Source organism: Melanotaenia boesemani, chromosome 4, assembly GCF_017639745.1.
Source record: "Melanotaenia boesemani isolate fMelBoe1 chromosome 4, fMelBoe1.pri, whole genome shotgun sequence".
Taxonomy (NCBI): domain Eukaryota; kingdom Metazoa; phylum Chordata; class Actinopteri; order Atheriniformes; family Melanotaeniidae; genus Melanotaenia; species Melanotaenia boesemani.
The window spans coordinates 6,442,938-6,453,063 of NC_055685.1; the positions used below are offsets into that span (position 1 = coordinate 6,442,938).

At 38.0% G+C, this 10,126-nt stretch overlaps 1 long non-coding RNA gene across 1 annotated transcript; it reads right to left on the minus strand.

Annotated features, from left to right (window-relative positions):
- Positions 1 to 507: 507 nt before the first annotated feature.
- LOC121638465 lies at positions 508 to 6,286 on the minus strand. The gene is made up of 3 exons (XR_006010027.1): positions 6,123 to 6,286; positions 2,901 to 2,903; positions 508 to 518 (listed from the first exon to the last, which is right to left on the minus strand). It is a non-coding gene; the product is annotated as an uncharacterized LOC121638465 (long non-coding RNA).
- Between the last annotated feature and the right edge of the window lie 3,840 nt (positions 6,287 to 10,126).

A 10,126-nucleotide genomic window follows, 5' to 3' on the forward strand; every position in this document is an offset into this window, starting at 1 on the left:
AGCTGCGCCGTCCTAACAGCGGTGTCAATTGGCAGTCCGAATATGGGCAACAGGAAGCACTGATTGAAGATGAGCATGGGCCATGACACTCTGCTCCATTTCTTAGTAGTGAAAGTGAACTCTACACAGATCCAACTCAACTACTTATTAAGCTCCACTTTTACTTATTTTCTTTTTTTTTTTTTTTAAGCTTGTCTTTATTTCAGTTGAGCAACATAGTTATGAATTATACAGTCCAATGTGCAGTGATACAACACAATCATGCTCCACTGGGCAATTCCTAGACATCATCATCCAAAATGTTCAAACGTAATTCCATTGCACTGAAAAGAAATTACTCCCAATAATCCAGCTCATAAAGGATACAAATGGAGTAGACAATGTTTCACTGTTTGTTCGGCCACAAACAGAGGAACTCCTCTGTTTGTGCCTCCTTCAACACAGATTGGAAGAATTGCCAAATTTTGAGGTCACAAAAGGTGTCTTAAAGAATCTCATTTTTATTTTCCATTCATACTCTTTCCATGTGGGACTTCTTGTTATTTTATGTCCCTCTTTACAGGGGCAAGTCCAGTCTTCATCTGAAATATCAACAACCATCTTTAGTTCCCATTTTGCTTAGATATCAAAGCTGTTGTTGTGTGCAAGTCTCACTACTCTAGATACTGACATTGGGAGACTGAGGTATTTTCTCGCTTGTGGCCAAGTTTTTGAGGTGTTTTTAATCCATAAGTTACCTATTTTATTCAGTCTCCAGGCCACCTGGCTCAAAAATGGAGCTGTGTCTAACTGCATATTTGGAAAGTCACCCTGTTTCTTTTCAACCCACAGAGTATCTTTATACCGAGATATCCAGTCAACCATTGATCTGAGCTGAGCTGCCCAGTAAAATTTTCTCAAGTTAGAGAAATTCAGACCCCCCTTTTCTTATGTACTTAAAAGCTTTTCAAATTTAATTCTAGGTTTTTTATTTGCCCATATAAATTTGGAGAGCCATTTTTTGATTGTTTTAAAAGTGGACGTGGGGATTGGAACATAAAGAGCGGTTTTGGTAATATGTCCATTCTTATAGTTTCCACTCACCCTATCAGGGACAGAGGAAGAATTTCCTATCTCACTAGATCATTTTATATTTGATTTAGTAGTTTACTGTAGTTCAGCTTGAACAGCTGTGATACATCAGAGCTGACTGTAATTCCAAGATACCTGAAACCATGGGTAGGAAAGTGGAATTTAAATTTCTCTGCCAGTTTTTCTGGCCATTGTCCAACTAACATCAAAGCCTCAGACTTTGATTGACTGATTTGGTAACCCAATAATTCTCCATAATCTCTTACACTTTCTATTAATACAGGGACAGAGGTAACTAGGTCACTAATATATGTTAGGAGGTTGCCAGCGTACAGAGAGACCTTATGTTCATTCTGACACTCATCTTTCACGCCCTTATTGTTGTCAATTAGCCTAATTAGTGCTGCCAAAGGTTCAATATTGATGGCAAATAGTAGAGGACTCAGACAATCTCCTTGTCGTACCCCCCTTTCCAAAGGAAAAAGATCTGAACAGCAGTCATTTACTCTCACCCATTATTTTGGGTTTATATAAAAAAAACCCAACCTGTTCAACAAACTTTTGATGGAATCCCATAGCAGACAGGGTTTTCTGTAGAAATGGCCAATTTACTGTGTTGAAGGCCTTATGGGCATCTAGACCAATTAAGATGAAGTGTTGTTTACTTTTATTTATTTATTTATTTTTGGCATTGCTTATAATATTTAACATTATTCTTATATTGTGTTGGAGAAAACCTTAAAATTGATTAGTTTCCATCAATCCAAACGTGCCCTTCAGGTGGGTACTCTGTTCCTACATGCTTAAAGAGTAATAATAATCTATTTACCTTTCTTTTTTTGGTTCTTCTCCTGCGCGTTCGTAGATGGAGTACAGATGATACTACTACTTCTCTCAGAGACAATTTACTGATTACAATAGTATGAGAAATGTGCAATTACAGAGCTATCCCCATAGTAGCATCCCAATTAATTTAGTTTTTTTTACAATTCTTGGTTCCATGTCTGCCGGGGTTAATACCTGTCTGATCTGGGTTGATCAGTTTTGTTATAACTTTTTGCACCCTATTTGCCAAGATACTAGTAAGTAATTTTAGGTCATTATTAAGTAAACTAAGTGACCTATAATTTTCACAGAGAGTTGGGTCTTTATGCTCTTTATGGATCACTGAAATGACGGCCTCCAACCATAAAACTGGCAAGTCCCTATTAGAAAGAACAATTAAAAACCTGTGTTAGTGTCAGTGCAAGTTCATCCACAGCCCATTTATACATTTCACCGGGAATCCCATCCATCCCTGGAGATTTATTATTTTTCAGGGTTTCAGGGTATGGCTTCTTTCACCTCTGTTTCTGTAATGGCTGCTGTCATCTGGAGGGATTCATCTTCAGATAAAAGAGGCAAATGCAAGCTGATGAGAAAAGACTGCTTCGATTTGTGTCTTCGGTTTGCTGTAAAGGTTTTTATAGAATTATGCGAAAGCATCTGCTATTTCTTTCGGACATTAAACATTTTGATTATGTTGAGGATGATTAACTTTTGAAACTAGATGATTAGCCTGGGCCTTACAGAGCTGGAACACTAATAATCGACTAGCTCTGTTCCATAGTTTGTAATACTGTTGTTTAGACAATCGTACAGCTCTTCAGCTTTATATGTTACCCAGGTAACAAATAAAGCTGAATATTACCCAGGTCTGCTCTTGTTTTTTTTAAGTTCCAATAGTGTGCTTTGGCTGCCTGTAGCTGTGTTCCATTTCTAGTCTTTTTATTTTCCTTTGCTCTTTCTGGTCATTTTGTTTTTAACTTGCTAATTTTCCCCCTAATTACCGCCTTAGCTCCAACCCAAAGAACTGCTGGTGTTATGTTTCCAGTGTCATTTATCTTAAAATATTCTTTTATGTGATGTTTTTAGGGTGTGCAAAACTTCCGGATTGGTCAACAAGAAAACATTTAGTCTCCAGTATTAAAAGTAAATTTCTTTATCTAAATCAATGCTTAAAATGACCGGGATGTGATCACTCAGCATTATTAAGTCTATGTGACAGTCATTCACATTATATATATATATATATATATATATATATATATATATATATATATATATATATATATATACACATATTCATTCATTCATTCATTTTCTGAACCGCTTAGGCAATTAAGGGTCACGGGTAAGCTGGACCCTATCCCAGCATTAATAGGTCCATCACAGGGCCAACACATAGGGGACAAACAACCATTAATAAAATAAAACAGGAGAGTCAAAAGTGGGCCTTTAAAAAGAAATAAAAGCGAGCTAGAAAAAAATAAAAGAAGGTGGAGTAAGGTTCCCTCTGAAGGGAAGAATCTCATGCTTTCGGTTTTTGTTAATCCTTTAAAATTAAGTTAACCAGCCTTTTCTTTCTCTCTTTTTTTTTCATCAGTAATACCAAAAGAACATAATATTATATGAAATTAAATCTAGATCAACATATTGACACCATTGTGTTAAATAATTAAACTAGTCTTCCAAAGTTAACAGTCTTGTTGGTACACATTCCTACTGTTACGGCCCCTGCTTGTTATAGACAGCTGTGTCCGTTTGTGTTTAATTAGGGGCTGCAGATCTCTGCCCTGAGTGGTTAAGGCCAGCGTCTTTGTCCCCGCCCCTTTGTGACTGGCACTCCTCTGGACCAGTCAGGCTGCAGCTCATGGGGAAGCTCAGGCTGAAAAGGCTGCAGCCGAGGCAGGTTTGGAGGGGGAGAAGCCAGAATGGCTTCGGCCTCTCTCCCCCTCATGTTGTGCACCGGGTGTGTGTGTGTCGCAACCACCTCCTTTTCCACAATGGGTGCTTACAGTGTTTAGTCTTGTGGTTAAGTTTACTTTATGGTGAAAGTTTTAGGGCTGGGCTAGGTTAGCATTTTATTGTGTTGTGACGACGGTCACGTTAAGTTATGGGCCTGCTGCTTTTGTTTGGTTGTAGTTTCCTCACCGAGTGGCGGTTGTGTTTTGGCGTGCACTCGGTGAGTATTTGGTATAGGTTTTAGTTTGTTTCTTTCTGCAGGTCCGCTAACCCCAGTTCATCTTTATATTGTTTTACAGGTTGTCCATCACTTTGCATGGAAAATGTAAATAAATGTGCTTTCCTTATAACTTACCACCTGTCCACGCCGTGTTCTTTGTTACGCCCTTCCATACCCCTGAGTCGGGTCGTAACACTACTGGTTGTCAGTCATTCTACAAAAAATTGTTCATTCTTATCATACTGAAGTCCACAGTAGGATTATGAAATATTGTAAGACTACTTACATTTCATTGCGTGTAAATTATTTCTCATCTTAAACAAAGACCTCCAAATCGGCGTTGGTCATCATAAGTTCTGATGGCTTTAAAGTTTGTGCCATGAACCAGTGGTCACGCATCAGTACCTTTTAAAGATTCTCTCGTTCTTCTATCTTTACATTAATTCCCATCTCTCTGAGGATCTGGGCTGCATCCATGAGGATCACAAAGGTTATTACACCGGAGTGAATTTTCAGCTGGGCAGGGAATGGAGACTGGGCTTTCACCTTGTTCTCCCACAGTTAGTTAATCACCTCCCGCACCTGTTTACGTTTCTTCTGCACTTCTGTGGTGTAGTCCTGGTCAAAAAAGATCTGCTGATCTTGTTTTGTCACCTTACGTCTCTTCCTTGCTAGTTGGAGAATCTTGTCTTTTAGTCTGTAGTCAGAGAATCACACTATGGACCTTAGAGGGTTGGAGTTTTGGGGGTTCATGGTCAGTGAGCGGTGCGCCCTCTCACATCTAGGTTGTCCAGTAAGCCAAGGGAGGAGCGCATTAGCTTATTTATGTTGTTCACCATTTTGTCCTTTTTTTCCCCTTCCTTTACTCCAAATATGCGTAAATTATTCCTCCTTGCTCTGGACTCGAGGTCTTCACACTGGGCTGTTAGCTTGGCTTCTCTATGAAGCAGGTGGCGTATAGCTCTCTCATGTCGAAGGGTTTTGTCTTCTGTGTCACTCACTCTGAGATCAACTTCTGCAATCTATTGTTCTAGTTTGGAGGTGCACTCCAGTAAATCATGTAGAGTGGATTCAACTCTAGATAGCGAAGCCTTGGTCTACTAAAAAGCATTTATATGTTCCTTCCTGAGATTTCTAAGTTCCGTGAGTATCTCCACAATGCTGTCAGTGTATGTTTCTTCCTCATGGGGTGATCCGCAGACATTAACTCTTTTCTCTTCTTTTGTTGGGAGTTTGCGTCTCTTTTCTGTGTCTCTTTTAGGCACAGACATTACAGTCTTTGAGTTGTTTCGCTGTGTCTGTCAGGTGTCGAAGTTGAGAGATGGCTGGATTTTAAAGGGATGTTACCCACAGCAGATTAGTTAAGCTATTCCTCCCACTGTGGTGTCACCGGAAGTCTTAAGCTCCACTTTTAACGTTGCATTGCCATTATTTTCCTGTTGTCACCATAACAGACTCAGACTGACTGAGAACTACTCTGATTCACTCCAAGAAAAAGAAAAAGAATACCATTGTACTGCTCTACAATCTTCAATCAGAGAATTTCAGTCCGAGCTCTGATAAAGCAGTTCTTGGTTTCTGGTGATCCGATAAATCATCTATCATGTCAGATGGCAGCACAGGCACATGCTGCGGCTCCAGGCTCTCACTTATTTACGTTTGTTTTGATGTTTCTATTCGTGTTTCCAAGACAACATAAACAAAAGCAGGGCAAGCGGACCAGGCCGCATAGACCACACAGACCAGCTTTGCCCAGTCTCCTCCTCAACAACGCCAGGTCTCTCACCAACAAACTGGACAAAATTTGTCTGATGATCGTCTGACATAAGACTGACAGCTGTGTGGCAATCCTTACCGAGACCGGACTGGACAACAATAAATCATCCGTCCGTCCGTCCGTCCGTCCGTCCGTCCATCCATCCATCCATCCATCTACCCATTATCTATACCGCTTTGTCCAATGAAGGGTTGTGGGTCAGCTGGAGCCTATTCCAGCATTTAGAAGGTGAGAGGCAGATACACCCTGGACAGGTCACCAGTCCATCACATTCACTCCAAGGGAGAATTATAAGTGACCAATTAACCTAACATGCATGTCTTTGGACGGTTGGAGGAAACCGGAGTACCCTGAGAGAACCCACACATACATGGGGAGAACATGCAAACTCCACACAAAAAGGCCACTGTTCAAACCTCCCCTGAGCCAAGGCTCGAACCTATGACCTTATTGCTGTGAAGCTGTTTTCTAATGCTTTTAATTTATTTTTATCCCTTTTAAATGATGTATATATCATAACAGATCAGTTTAATGAACAGTGCCTTTCTGTTTTAGATCATATCTGCTTTCTTAAAACAAAATCAATACCAGTTTTACAGTCCTTGCCATGGATAAATGATGATATACTCTGTTTAAAGCATTCCTGCAGAAAAAGCGAACATATATGGACGAAAACTCATTTACAAGTTCACTTATTGCACTTAAAGGATCTCTTAGCATCCCTTAAATAACACAGTTAAGGAAGCGAGGGCTACATATTTTTCTAGTTTCAAAGAGCAGAGTTAACAATAAGTTGTTTCCTTTTTTGTTGATAAGACTAGAAATGTAATGAATAATATCTCTTCCTTAGCATCTGTGTTGATAGTTCCCACTCCAGTTCGGCCTGTTATCTTGGACAGTTTTGCATCAGTAACTTTACCCAAGCTAGCCAAGCTTATTGGTACAATGAAAGCCTCTTCTTGCTGTATGGATATTCTACCCACATCTTTGTTAAAAAAAATGTCTTACATCGAGGCATCCATTATCATAAATTAATGGACGATGCGGCGACGTGAATGGTTGCTCCCGCGAAGTCCATTCATTTATGTTAATGGACACCTCGAGGGGCATTATCCCGCTTATACCATGGTCACTTACGATAGAAATAAATATTAAATCAATTATTATTTTGTTAATGTTTTTCACCAATAAAATCCTAAGTTATTCACAAGAAGCAGCTGAGTGGACTATTTTGTTGTGACGCGTTGTCAAGCTCTGACAACTCCGCAAAATGTTGTTTAGAAAGTTAAAAATAAATATATGCATCTTACCATTAATGGTGTGAGTGGTTGGTTGGAAGTGTACTTTGAAGTGCAGCTCGTAAATGCAGAAAGACATTCACAGTAAAGACCTGTGTGTGTGTGTGTGCGTGCGAGCGAGTGTTTCCCTACTAGCGTATTGGTTGAGGTTAAAAGGGGCGGGGTTAATTAGCATATATTCGAAACATTTAGGTTAAACATTTAGATTTAGATATAAGATTTAACATTTAGATATAAGATTTAACATTCAGATATAAGATTTAACATTTAGATATAAGATTTAACATTTAGATTTAACATATAACATTTAGATTTAGATTTAAACATTTAGATTTAGATTTAACATTTAGATATAACATATAACATTTAGATTTAGATTTAAACATTTAGATTTAACATATAATGTTTAGATTTAGATTTAAACATTTAGATTTAACATATAACATTTAAATTTAGATTTAAACATTTAGATTTAGATTTAACATTTAGATATAAGATTTAACTTTTAGATTTAAGATTCAACATATACATTTATCATTTAAGATTTAAATATAAGATTTAACATTTAGATATAACATATAACATTTAGATTTAACATATAGCATTTAGATTTAGATTTAAAATTTAGATTTAGATGTTCTATTTGACCATTATACATGTGGTTAAAAGTTATGTTAAATGTAGGAAAATGTAGGAAAAATGTGCTAAATGTGAGAAAAGTGAGATAAATAATGAAAATGTGTCAGCTACAACTTTTATACTGAATTTTTACACTTGGCACCCCATACCATTCACTCTGATCATTAAATCTGTTTCAAGCAAGTTAGTCTATCCTAAATTGTTTTTAGAATATTATCCACCATTCACTCTGGTATCAAGCAAGCAAGTAAGGTAATCAAAAAAGAAAGAGAGGCAGTGACCTATGTAAAATTAAATGCAACATTGCCGTTGATCATGACATTTCATAAAGATACTGGCATGTCCATAGTGGCATGTGAAGGATGGAGATTTAACGTTTGTGGACGCTGACCACTGCTGGTTGGGACGTTGCGGGACAACAAATTGTTGCTCCATTCTCATCTCTCCTGGACTGACAGAGCCCAATAAGCCTGCAGGCTGCTTTCACAGCAATGCGCCATCACAGAAATGATCTGGCGTGTCTCCAGCCCAGTGTCTGAGTTTCTGTTGCTACGGTTACCAACTGGCGTTTAGTCAGTGCAATAATTTACAGCAATAAGGCTATTTGACCGGAGCTTCTTTTATAGGTGTCCATTATCATTTTTTAATGGACACCCTACAGCCAATCAGAATTGAGTATTCACCCAGACCATGGTATAAAGACCAATCTCCAAGCTTCTATTTATTGCTAAGATTTTAGAGAAGGTTGTGGTCAATGAGTAAACTGCTGCTCTGGATCAGCACAGCATTCTTGACCATTTTCAGTCATGTTTCGTAGATCTCATTCAACTGAGACGGCTCTTCTGAGAGTATCAACTTACATTTTGATGCAGAGTGACAAGGGTAATTGTTCTGTGCTGCTTATGTTGGACTTACCGCAGCCATCAATACAACTGAACATCACATTCTGTTCAATAGGCTGAGGTGCTGGGATGGTCTATGAGGATCTGCCTTGGATTGGTCAGACAGACTGTTTTTTGTAGCTACTTCTAAGTACAGATCTCCCCCTTATCCAGTCCATTTAGGTGGAACACAAGGTTCTTGGGGCCTCTGCTGTTTTTATTGTATTTGCTTTGTCTGGGATAAAGTAGACACTTAGATCTATTGGGTCTTTGGCTAAATCCTCTTTTAGGGACCTTGGCCTAACCAATGATTCTGGTTTTACTTTGAATGCACATGTCAAGTCTCTAGTTCATTCCTGTTTTTATTATCTGAGAAATATTGCCAAAGTAAGCTTCATTGTGTCACATCAGTAATTGGAAATCATTATTCATGCTTTTATTTCATCATGATTGGATTATTGCAATGGACTATATCCCTATCTTAGAAAACCTCTTTAGGATGGTTACAAGGTGGTCTAAATGCTGCTGCCAGGCTTCTGACGAAATCCTCAAAGTTTTCTCTTGTGGCTCCAATGTTAATGCACTGCATTGGCTTTCGGTTTATTTCAGAATTTGATGGTTTACATACTGTATTTGTAACCGAAACAGGTCTGCATGTCTCTCTATTAGTCATGTTAATATCATTTCATGTCTAAAAGAAGAAGTTGTAATAATATCAAACATGCCACATGCAGCAGCTTTTAAAGTATGTATTTAATAAAACACCAGTAAAGGTTTTAGGAGGAAACTCCTCTCACAGGTGGACTATTTCCTTCAGGTTGAGAACCCAGAAAGACTCTGGGACTGGAAATAAATTACAACAGACAGAAAACTTGAGTTTCTATGAACCTAAATGATTTTTTTCTCTTGTTTTAAAGGAGTTTCTAACTCTGACAAATGTGCTGATCTGTTTAAAACTGTTATTCCAGCTAATGAAAATAAGATTATCATTACTGTTGATGAAGTCAGTTATATTTTCCAGAGCATTAACTTAAGGAAAGCCTGTGGCTCTCCCTCATTTCCTGCTGTGATTTTCATATCTTGTGCCATTGAATTGGTTCCAGTTTAATCAGCCCATTTCCCAGTTTTCTGTTGACTGTCACATCATTTCATTAGCCTGGAAGACCTCTCCAGTTAAACTGCTTTCTAAAATCAGTGCCTGAAAGAGACCAGTGTTTATTACCCAGTAGATCATTCATTTTAGATAAATAAGTGAAATGATGATGGAAAATTCAGTCATTTCATTTTATTTATAGAAAGGTCGCAGTGCTGTAAGATGTATTAGACATACTTGTTTACATCTAATTTATAATCATCTCTGTAAAGATGTGCTGGACCTCTGTTCTTTGCTCTTTTTATGAGATTTCTTCTAAGCATTTAACAATTAAGTTTGATTTAATTTTGTAAATATTATTTA